General features: G+C 37.0%; 1 protein-coding gene across 1 annotated transcript in view; it reads right to left on the bottom strand.

The window, feature by feature from the left end:
* Window positions 1–224: 224 nt before the first annotated feature.
* The window catches only part of LOC107721565 (unconventional myosin-XVI-like), a 153,451-nt gene continuing 145,995 nt past the window's right edge, over window positions 225–7,680 (bottom strand). Inside the window, exon 34 of the mRNA XM_016529652.1 lies at window positions 225–2,160. The gene's annotated coding sequence lies outside the window, so the exon portion shown is untranslated. The remainder of the gene's footprint in view (window positions 2,161–7,680) is intronic.

Here is a 7,680-nt window from a genome sequence, read left to right as displayed (position 1 = left end):
GCCTAAAATCATCTCTGCAAAATGTTAATTTGAATAAATTTTAGATAATGTTTCACACTGAAAATAAATTACTGTTTCAATACAATCATTAAACACAACTGGTTATACAAACCATACATTTTAAGTCACTGTTTTCTCAGATTTAATGTATGCACATTTAAATATTGAGACCAAAGACGTTGACATGGATCATTGTGTCAGAGAGGGCTGAACTGGCTGAGCCAAAGGTGTAACATTTGGGGAACTTTTTCAGGACGCCACCTTCAGGATAAGCACACAGGCATGAAGTGACGTTCTCAATGAAGCCTAAATGAAACACAGCGGCAAAGTGCCACTTAAACATACTTGCACAAACACAAATGTTCTGTACAATACATTAAATATCTTTATACATTTCGAAGACTGGCCGAAGTCCTGTGGGGATGGACAACGGCTAAAGAGTTCTCCATGAATAAACAATCATTCTGTACTAAAACGATATTCACACTATAAAACCCACCACCTTAGTCCTTCTGTCATTGCATCCTTGAACACTCAGGAATAACTTTCCATTATAAAGACAATAATTTGCCAATAAACAGTCACAGTCTGTACATAATCCATCTATTCAGTCATACTGAATTCAACCAGAACCAGAAGGTCAAGCTCTGCTTATTCTCAGAAAAGCGCCTGCACTTCACGTACACGGCTGTGCTTATGGTGGGTCTCCTGCTGCAAACCCAGTGTTCAAGGTCTAAAAATATTTACCCAAGGTCTTTCGGGTAATAAATCTGCATGTGCACACTTGTATGGATAAACCAAATGCCTCGAGGCCTTTGTTTGGAGGCATCTGTGCACCTTCACAAATTAGGAACGACTAGAGAGATGAATAGTTTGAAACTTCAGGGAGACCAAAGGTCATGTGCTGTTTGTACAAGTCGTCTACTAAGGTACTGACATGTTTCCATACAACCCAGCATTCGTACATAAGCACCTTTGAGGAAAAGTCCAAAAACGGTTACGGGAGCTGTCAGAGTCACATCGGCAGTAATACCCATCCCTAGTAATGATTGTTCCCTCTAAAGGTGTATTTGGAAAATTGTGCTCTTTAACCATTTGATATAAACCAGGTGTCTTCAAGTTTGTCAAGAGAACCTTTTGGTTTCATAAGACATACTCATTGGCCTAGGGTGAACAATGTATGTAGTGCAGAAGCTGGTGGAAATGCTGTGGACCTGTGATGTTACTGGTGATTTCCCTGAACCCTGACCTCTTCGTAACCTGTGTGTGATGGTTGCCACCTCTGATGGAGGGTAACCAATGCACCTGAAAAAGCATGAGGTGTAGCTGCTTCTCTGAACCTGAAGGAGGACTTTGTTCACAAAGCTAGACCTAGGAGGTCAATACAAAGTCTTGTAAACTTTAAGGTCTGTCGCATCCATGTGTCTCGAGTGTTTGAGTTGGGACAGAACTGGCACTTTTTACCCAACCCAGTCAACAACAACCACATGTGGAGCGACCAGCACCAGGGTTTAAAACTAAAATATGGCCCACAATGTAGACTATAGCACACAGTTGAGATGTTTGCACAGCCCTCAGATAGCGTTGATGAGTTGCGATCAAAGCGACGTGATGAGATCTTCCAAATGGCGTGATGTTTGGGACACTGCAAATGGGATTCAAAATAGCCATGCCCCCTTTTGTCTGCCCAAAGATGACTTTATGTTTTCAAAGTTGGGCTTGGTAGTCTTTGGGGGGTTTATGTTATTTGGTCCCAGTTTGCCATTAGTTGGAGAGATGGCGTGGAACAATTTTCCAAGGAACCTTTCATTCAAAGAAGTGAAGAAAGAAACAAGAACAAACTGGGATGCCCTACTCTCCTGAGTCCAGAGTCTGGCTCTGTTTAGAGGACTCCACCCCTATGTGAAAGGCAAAAAATAATAAGTGCCATCGGGCCTAAGGAGTGGGGTTTAACTGAGGTTTAACTCAGGAAGACCACAATCTCTAGGGCAATGATTTCTTTCTGGGACTCTTGGTCTTCACTGTTAGGGTGGGTGAGGTATTTGTGTGGAGCCAAGCGTTCTGCCAGTCTGGTCGACCATCACAAACACTCCTCCGCCAGCGCAATAATTCCTGCAGAGTGGCCCGCTGATCCCCACATACGCGTGACCTCTGGAGCACCTGAGAAAATGAGAGAAAGGTAATTTTTAGCATGGTGCATAATGGATGTATCCTAAGCAGGGGTAGACAACCCTGCTTCTAGAGAGCTTCCTTTCTGCACACTTCAGGTCCAACCCTGCTCCAAAACATATGCCTGTTATTTTCCAAGTAATTCTGAGCACCATGATTGGCTGGTTCAGGTGTGTTTGATTAGGGTTGGACTCTGCAGGATGGTAGCCCTCCAGAAGCAGGGTTGGCTACCCCTGATCTACGGTACTTACCGACAATTAATAGAATACCAGTGATCCAAATTCCAATTCCAATATAATTTAGATCATAACAGTACAATAACACTAGAGGTTAATGAGGTAATGCACAAAGCATCAGGAAATGAAAATTGTCCAGCATTTATGGAGCGGTGGTATGAGCGAAGGTATTGGTTCATTTAAGACATACAAGAGTGCTCATGATAAAAAAAGGGGAAAAAATATTTTCATAATCTAATTTAAAACACATGTGTTCTTTGTATTTATGTTGGTTTTATTTAATAAAAGCAAATACAGTAAAATGTATTAAAATACTTTCCTTAGACCTTGATACGTGTGAGTGTACACATCAATTTTTTAATGAAAAAAATAAAATGGGGGTGGGAGTATTCTTTACAAATGTCATGAATTATTCAGAATTCTCATTAAGATTTTGAGGAATTGCACCACATGATATTTTGAACCTGAACAAACTTTGCCATGATAAATCCATGATAATTTGGCATGACCATAAAATCCTATATAATAATAAAATTTATAAGCAGTGAAATTATTTTGCTATTTTTCTCTATAAGAAAAAATTTAAGAAATTTTACACTGAACTACCTTTTTTTTCTTCTTTTTTTAAATAGTGACCTTTTTTTTGGACAGTTACAGGGTGGAAGAGAAATAAAATACCTGGATAAGAAGGGTCTACAGATGTAAAAAACCCTTTCCTGACAGCTGCTGCCGGATTCAACCAGAAACCCTGCCATACACACATACACAAAACCCACCCATGGGCGTCTCTCATCTATCATACAAGCGTAATCAATAAACAAATAAATCAATCCATCCCAATCATCTGCAGCTGGTAAATGCCACAAATGGTACAAGACCTCCCTGCTGTGCCTCTGATCCAATCATGAGGGCTACAGGGTTGAAGGAAAGTCATATGGCTGTATGTAGTTTTGGTCAAACAGAAAACCCCTGTCCATTTGTTCTCTCTCTCTAATAGGACGCCCAGCTGAGTCTGATGGCACCAAGTGAGTGACAGCAGAACTGCATGGCTAAATGGACAGACTGTCATTTGTTATTACTGGTGAAGTTAATAAGTAAAGCTAACATAATCCTTACAAACAGTCTTTTGGACATAAAGTTGGAGCTTAGGAAGTACAAATCTGGGCTGTTAACCTGGATCAAACCCTGAACCTATTACTGTCCTTGAGCAAGGCTGTTCCAGGTGAAGCAACCCTATTGAAAGTGTTGGGTATGTGTTGAATGTGCTAAAGAATATAACAAAAATCCATCTTTAACAATCCACTGACAGAATATACAGTGATAAAGGCTTTGCAATTCAAATGAGATGAAATCTCTGGAGTTTTCCAAACAAGAAATGGCCCCACATTATAGGTTAGTATTCAAATCCATCTCAAATGATCAAATGATTTCAGAAGCAAATAGATGTATTTTCAGATACTATTTCATATAATTGTAATAATAGTTCATTTTCTTACAACACTGTTTTTAATGTAAAATTTGGATGTATAACAAGAAAAATAAACTTTAAAAATTCAATTAGAAAGAAAGAAAGAAAGAAAGAAAGGGAAAAAGGAGTCCAAATCACAGTATCTAACTGAAATTAAAATGAAAATAAATATATATATTTTAATTAGTAAACTTTTTTTTTAACTTAGCTGGTTCCCAATGAAACATTTCTCATTTTCATTTCAACTAAAATTTAAATGAAAAAAAAATCTAAAAACTATATAGACATACAAAAATAAAAATAAAAAAATAAATAAAATAAAAACAGGAAATATAAAATAATAATACTGCACTTCGCTAATCCCCTCATTTCATAACTATGGGAATGTACTATGTTTGCAAAGGCTTAAGGAACTGTCCAGTAGTAAATCACACTAGAACTGCTCGAGCCTTGAGGATTAAATCTGATTATTGCAGTTAATCTATCTGTTTTCTGCATGAGGAGAGCGTTTAGGAAGATAAGGTGGCTGAACATACAGTAGAGTGTGTTGTTAGACTATCTAGAATGACGCAACGGGATGCCCTGGCCTATTTCACCGCTCTGGTCGGCTCTGAGAGGGAACTCATCCGGAAACATGGTGAGTGTGTAGTGGTGATGTTACAGTACAGCAGAAGCGTATTCTAGTAACCCAGGCCATTACAGAGACGCGCACACCCACGCACTGCTCGAAAGTTCTAATCCATAATTTACACCTCTCAGTTCTGACATAACAACGCTAGCAAAGCAGAAACACAAAGATGGCACACAGTGTATTAAACCGAACAAATCTTGTACACTCATTAAGACCCAGCACGACGTCTGTGTCAATCACTGCATTCACACCTGTAATGCTATCTGGACGGAGCACAAAGACACACACAAAGCACCTGGATCACATGCAGCTATTCAAATTCAAGCACAAAAACCATTATGTTTAACCTTGCATTATTTATGGTCTTCATCAAAGGGCACACATGCACGCTTAGAGATGTGGATACAGACAGGCGGGCTACATGACTACATATACTCTAAATTTAGCCCAGCCTCACAAACCATCGGGGACATCCAGTTCTTTGACAATCAACTGACAGAATATTCAGCGATTCGGGTTTTGCAATTCAGATGAGATGGGGTCTCTGGAGGTTTCCAAACAAGAAACGGCTCCCATTAGAGTTAGTGTTCAGATCCATCTAAAGCACCCGGATAAGTGCCTATACATTAAAAAAATGTGCCAGTAAAAATCCTTTAAAAAACTCAAATGATTTCAGAAGCAAATATATAGACACACTGTATTTTCAGAGAATATATCTTGAATTAAGATAATTTTCTTTCTGCATTTTTTTTATTGTTTTAAGCATAATATTTGTCAGTATGATCAGAAAGATAAACTTCAAAATATATTCTCAAAAGCAAGACTTTTTATCAAACACAAATTTGTTTTAAGGGTGTTTAGATATTTTTTTACTATCTTTATTTTACGTTTGAAATTTGTATCTTGTTTGATTATCTTTTTTGGCAATATGGTTTAAAAAAAATAACTGGAAAACAAAATCAAGATATATTTATAAAGTCAAGATATATTTTCGGAAAATAAATAAATAAATACTTAAAAATCTCTATTATACCATGGGAATATTTTAAGCATAAATGTGACAGTATGTTTAATATGTACATATACAGTATATTTTATAATATGTTTTAAATATATATAATATATACAATAATATATACAGATATATATATATATATATATATATATATATATATATAAAAGACATATTCAAATTATTTGCAAATTATTTTAATTATTACTCATTTAGTTACTCTATCTTTGGTTTTTTTAAGCATAACTTTGCCAGTATGTAAAGAAAGAAAAAGAGAAAGAAAGAAAGAAAGAAAGAAAGAAAGAAAGAAAGAAAGAAAAAGTCTTGTTTCATCTTACACAATTTAAAAAAAAAAAATTTAATATTTTTACTTACTCTACCTTTAGATTTTTTTTGTTTTAAGCATAAGTAGAGCAAACAAATAAATAAAAATAAATCAATCTGAAAACAAGTATTTTATGACATTTTAATGATATTTTTACTGATTAAGTTGTTTTCCCCCTTGTACAGCTCTCATTTCAACTGAATGCAAATTAAAAATCCTAAAACAACACACTAACAGCATGTGCCAAACCAAAGGGCTGTAATTTTGAAAGTGCGCATGTAAATAAGGGCAGCTGGTCAGTAGGTTCAGAAGAAGGTGAGGGCACATGGAAATATCCTGTCCCTGGGGAGAGGGGCAGCCCGTGGCCTGACATTCAGCCCGGCTCACCTCTTCATGAGATATAGGGCTGGAACTCAATACGGGTCATGGCTGAATGTCAGTGTAGTGAAAGGTCAGCGGGGACACGTGAGGCTCATCATGGTCTTATCATCCATCAGGCGTCTGCACTGCATTAGCCCCCGCAACTACCAAAGCAATCTTGATACAAAGGGCAAAGGCCAGGGAATCATTATTAACACGCATATTATAGGATTTTCACTCTTCTGGGTATATTCGGCTGAACATATAACTTGCTCTCTCCACCTCTAATGTTCTCTCTATTGCCCTTTATATGAGAGAATATGTCTGCTATGTCTTATCTGTGCTGTATACCGCAACACTGGATACTATTCATATTAAGGTGGCAGTGATGACAACTGATAAAATGGCTTTTCATGGGTTATATGCTTTTCAGCGTTTCTCAAAATGCCTTTAGGGTCTACTACAGACAGCAGTGGCTTTCAACTGGTGGGTCTCAAACTAAAAATGTGTCACAGGTCTTTTCTAATAAGATCATGAAGCAAACAATCAAATGTAACTCACCATTTAACAACTTGAGATGGTGAAATAAACAGGGTTATTAACTTTTAAAAGGAAGGAAAAAATGTGTCCAATAAAATTTCCAATGTAATGTTATTGTCGGCCACAGTGCACTTTGTTGTGTGAACTACTGACTGCTGAGAGCATGCAATTGTAGACATTCAAGAAACAAAAACTGTCAATCTTCCTATTCAGCATGTTAACAATTTTGAATATTGGTCTATGTAGTTCACTGTAAAATTAGTAAATGTCAATGTTTGATTTTAAAGACATTTTTACTTCCATATGATAAAAACTTAAAGGCCACTAGATGTCCAGCGTAAAATCTGGGTCGTGAAACAAAACCACTGTGACGTACATAGACACATTTTCAGAGAATATACAAGCTTATGTCAGGTATAAAGGTCTCTGTATTGGTGAGTATATACAGGCTGTGGTCTATAGAGAGATACGTGTTACTCTCTGTCCAGGCCGTACAGATGTGCAGTTGGATTCTCCATCGGTGGTTTTATCATTCTACCTTTAAGACGATTAGAAAGCTCTCCTCCTCCCTTATCCTGTCCCGCCCCTCTACAAGTACCGAATTAGTCAGTAATAGGTCAGAATTATTGGCACCCTTGGTAAATATGATCAAAGAAGGCTGTGAAAATAAATCTGCATTGTTAATCATTTTGATCTTTTATTTAAAAAATTCACATAAATCTAACCTTTCATTGGAGAATAAGAATTTAAAATGGGGGGAAATATCATTATGGCATAAATGTTTTTCTCAAATACACGTTGGACACAATTATTGGCACCCCTAGAAATTCTTATGAGTAAAATATCTGTGAAGTATATTCCCATTCATATTTACAATTTTGAGCATACCAGGGTGATTATGAACATGAAATTATCCAGCCATGGCTTCCTGTTTCACAG

This window comes from Sinocyclocheilus rhinocerous, unplaced genomic scaffold (assembly GCF_001515625.1).
Source record: "Sinocyclocheilus rhinocerous isolate Xijiao unplaced genomic scaffold, SAMN03320098_v1.1 scaffold30, whole genome shotgun sequence".
Taxonomy (NCBI): domain Eukaryota; kingdom Metazoa; phylum Chordata; class Actinopteri; order Cypriniformes; family Cyprinidae; genus Sinocyclocheilus; species Sinocyclocheilus rhinocerous.
The sequence above is the reverse complement of the archived record's forward strand: the minus strand, read 5'-3'. Positions and strand labels throughout refer to the sequence as shown.